This window comes from Propithecus coquereli, unplaced genomic scaffold, assembly GCF_000956105.1.
Source record: "Propithecus coquereli isolate 6110/MARCELLA unplaced genomic scaffold, Pcoq_1.0 Scaffold86, whole genome shotgun sequence".
Taxonomy (NCBI): Eukaryota; Metazoa; Chordata; class Mammalia; order Primates; family Indriidae; genus Propithecus; species Propithecus coquereli.
Window position 1 is genome coordinate 4316401 of NW_012154840.1, and position 4704 is coordinate 4321104.

At 41.6% G+C, this 4704-nt stretch overlaps 1 pseudogene; it reads right to left on the reverse strand.

The window, feature by feature from the left end:
• LOC105826153 overlaps positions 1 to 4704 on the reverse strand; it is a 41132-nt pseudogene that overhangs the window by 32574 nt on the left and 3854 nt on the right.

The window sequence follows — 4704 nt, forward strand, 5'->3', positions numbered from 1 at the left end:
ATGAACTATGTTACCTGGTGGAAGAAATTTCTAAGCAAAACTTCGAAGGAGCTTCATGACTTCCTTTAACTGCATATAGTAAAATGCAAGAAGAGAGACATGGTTTAAAGATGGAATTTATAATTAAAAAGGAAGCAGAATAAAGATTTGGAAAATTCACAGCTTGGCTATATAAAGAACCAAAAAAGGGTGTAAGGGTGTGGCCAAAAGATCCTTTGATAATGAGATTAGCATGGATAGAAGGAAGTTAGATGCTATTCATCAAGACCATGGGAGAATGACTCTGAAGGCTTTTCGGAGACCTTCGAGACAGCCCCAAGAAAGCCACACAGGGTGCCTTTGGGAAATCAATATTTGCTGTCCTGCACGACCTCCAGTCTTTGCTCCCTGCATTCCAGTGCAGTACTCCTCAGACTCTCCAGTCATGAGTCAAGTGGGCCCAGGTGTGGCTCTGGCCACCATTCTGGCTGCCACTCTGGAGGGTGCAAGCCGTAATCCTTGGCAATGTCCTCATGTTGCTAATTCTGCAGGTTCACAGAGCATGCAAGCTATGGAGGCATGGCTACCTTCACCTAGATTTCAAAGTATATATCAGACAGCTTGGGGGCCCAGGGAGAAACCTGCTGCAGGGGCAGAGCTGCCACAGAGAGTCCACACTAGGGCAATGGCTAGTGGAGCCACAGGGATGGGGCTGTCCCCAAAACTCCGGAACTGTAGAGCTACCAGCATGCAATGCCAGCCTGAGAGGGCTGCAGGTATGAGACTCCAACCATGAGAGCTGCTGTGTGGGCTGAGCCCAGCAAAGCCATAGGGATAGGGTTGCCTGAGGACTTGTGGTCTCAAACCCCACCCCAGTGTGTCCAGAAGATAGGACATGTAGTCAAGGAAGATTATTCTGGAGCCCTAAGATTCAATATTTTTTTTTTTCCCTGTTGGTTTTTAAACTTACCTGGGACCAGTTACTCCTTCCTTACTACATATTTTTTCCTTTTGAAATGAGGATATCTATCCTATGCCTGTCCCACCATTGTATTTTGGAAGTAGATAACTAGTTTTGATTTCCCAGGCTCACAGGGAGAGGGGAATTTGCCTCAGGATGAATTGTGCCTTGAATCTCATCCATATATGATTTAGGTGAGAGTCTGGACTTGGACTTCAGAGTTGATGCTGGAATGAGTTAAGGCTTTTTGGGCTATTGGGATGGAATGAATGTATTTTGTATGTGAAAAAGATATGAGTTTTGGGGGACCAGCAGCAGAATGCCATGGTTTGAACATTTGTCTTCCCCCCAACCTCATATTGAAATTTAATTGCCATTGTAACAGTACTAAGAGGTGGGACCTTTAAGAGGTGTTTGCGTCATGAGTACTCCACCCTCATGAATGAACTAATGCCATTATCATGGGAGTGGGTTCACCGCCTCTTGCTCTCTTGCTCTCTCTTTGTACCATTCTAGTGGGGCAGGTCTACTAGTGACAGTTCCTTCAGCTTTTGTTTACCAAGGAATTTCTTAATTTCTCCTTTTTTGAAAGATAGCTTTGCTGGATATAGAATTCTTGATTGAAAATTTCTTTTCCTTTTAGCTCTTTAAATTTGTCATCCACAGCCTTCTGGCCTCCATGGTGTCTGAAATTGGCAGTTAAAGAAATTGTATTCCCTTGTATATTATGAGTCCCTTTTATCTTGCTGTTTTCAAGATTCTTTTTTGTTATCTTTAGCTTTTGACAATTTGATTATAATATGTGTTGAAGTGGGTCTCTGAGTTTATCCTCCTTGAGGTTCATTGAGTTTCTTGGATGTGTAGATTCACACATTTCATCAAATTTGGGACGTTTTTGGTTATTGTTTCTTCAAATATTCTTTCTGCCCCTTTCTCTCTCTCTCTTCTCTCATTCTAGGATTTCAATTATGTTTATGTTGGTATGCTTGATGGTGTCCCACAGATTTCTTAGGCATTGTTCATTTTTCTTCCTTTTTTTCCCCCTGTTCCTCAGACTAAATAATCTCAAATGACCTGTCTTCAAGCTCACTTATTCTTTCTTCTGCCTTTCAGAATTTATTGTTGAATCTCTCTAGCAGTTTTTTTCATGATATACTTTATTTTTTAGAGCAGTTTTAGGTTCACATCAAAATCAAGCAGAAAGTACAGAGAGTCCCATATGTCCCCTGTCCCACACATGCACAACCACCCCCACTGTTGACACAGCGGTACATTTTTTACAATCAGTGAACCTACACTGATACATATTATTATCATCCAAAGTCCACAGTGGTTTGCAGGAATATCTACAACTACCAGAGTAATGTGCAGATAAACAGTGCCCCTAATTTTTAGTAGTCTGTGACTATAACAATGATGTGGGCTATACCAACTATAGTGTACCCTATAATACTTCCTGAGTGTGTGGACTGTGTGTGCGTGTGTGTGTGTGTGTGTGTGTGTGTGTGTTGGGAGGAAGGGAGGGGGAGGGTAGGTGGAGAACATGTGACTACAGGCATCAAAGGTGCTCTGAGGTTTGACTTATTTTTCTGGGACCTAGGCTTATTTCACAAATGATATGTGCTATTATTGCTATTATAACAGGGGGAATGGCCTGGAAAAGGGCCAATGTTTTCTGTCTCTCCAAAACCTCCCCCACTCCTTTTGGGAATTAAAACCTGCATCCCTGCCTCAGGCCAGTGGTCAGGAGGGGCAGGGGAGTGTCCTTTTTGAGAATGAAAACCTGTATCCCTGCCCCAGGCCAGTGGTCAGGAGGAGCAGGGGAGTATCCTTTTGGGAATTAAAACCTGCATCCCTGCCCCAGGCCAGTGGTCAGGAGGGGAAGGAGAGTGTCTTTTGTTCTTTGTACCACAGGGAGATGGCTCAAGGAAATTATCCCAGTGGAGGTCACAAGATTGTTTTAGCCAAAGATGGGATGAATTGGAGCCATCAACCATAGTTGAAAAGTAATAACCTGAAGCTGAAAACCTCCTCTTTAAAAGCTCTGTATTCCTACTCAGAGGCAGGACATTGGTACTTTAAGACGGGAGTCTTCCAACCTCCTCATCTGCCAGCAAATTAATAAACTTCTCTTTCCTTCTCCTAAACCACTTGTCCTCATTCTTCTGATGCAGCCTCAGGGACAAATGCTGAGCTTTGGGTAACACTATCATCTTGAGTTGTTTTTTTCTTTTTTAATCTTCAGCTTTTTATATCCAGATGTCTTTTGTTTGGGATTAGCCCTCCTTGCTTCACCAGTACAATAGTTTCATTCTCTTTTTTCCTAGTACATGTTATCAAGGTGTTTTAATCACCTCCTATTTATCCCACTGTTGAGGAAGGGACTTCCACTCCAGGGTTATGGTAATGGTTGAACACACAACATCCAACACTGGACAGATGAGATCGACAGCAGTTTAACAATCACAGATACTCACAGCCCAGGTGGAGGACACATACTATGCAGAGCCACATGAGAAGTACACTCAGGAACAGAGTACACAACCAGGGGCTGCAGGAGGTGTGTTTTGCAATATTAAGAGTGTGGGGGTGACCCCTGGTTCCTGTGGGAAGATGTGATTGGTTTGTTTGAATAATTCCATGACCTGGCAGCAACTGAAAGCTGCTACTCAGGGATAAGAAAGAACCGCCCTTGGTTCTCTTGATAAGGAGAGTTGTTTAGCTAGGGGATCTCATCCATGGGAACAGAATAAGGAAGGGAACTTGTGGTTATGCCATTTGAGGTCCTCCCTATTTCACTAGGTATCAAAGAAGCACATAATATCGAGCCTTATTTTTAGGTCTTGTGCCACAAAAGGTTATAACTCAATCAACAAAGTGGAAGGTAGGAAGAATAGTCTGCCAGAGAGGGCAAAATAGTCTGCCAGGGTCTGTCACCACCCCCTACAGGAGCTGTAGACCTCCATTTTCATTTAATGACACAGTTTCTGTGATGAGGTTCTGAGACCTAGAGCTTGTCTTCAGAATACAGTCTCTAGGACTCTTTTTCCCACTTACTGTAGAATTTATGTCATACTTGAAACTTAAGCAACTATACCACTTTTGGTAATTTAAATAAACTTTTTATTTTAAAATAGTTTTAGTTTTACAGAAAAATTGCAAAGATAATAGAGTTCCCATATACCCTACGTACAATTTCTCCTATTATTAACATATTAGTATGCTACATTTGTTATAATTAGTGAGCCAATATTGATACATTATTTTAAATAAAATCCATACTTTATTTAGATTTCTCCAGTTTTCACTTAATGTTATTTTTTCTATTTGAGATCTACATTACCACATTACATTTAGTTGTCATGTCTCCTTAGGTTCCACTTGACTGTGACAGTTTCTGAGATTTTCCTTGTTTTTGATGACCTTGACAGATTTGAGGAATACTGGTAAGGAATTTTGTGGACTACTCCTCTATTGGGATTTATCTGCTGTCATTCTTGTTATTAAACAAGAGGATTTGGGTTCTCAGGAAGTTGCCCACATAAGGAAATTGCCATTCTCATCATGTCATATTAAGTGCACATGCTATCAATATGACTTATCACTGATGACGTTAACTTTGATCATTTTACTGAGGTAGTGTTTGCCACATTCATCCCATGTAAGTACTCCCCCAACTGCATACTGAATTCTTTGGAAGGAAGTCAGTATGGACAGCACATACTTAAGGAGTTAGGGATTATGTTCTTCCTCCTTGAGGGCAG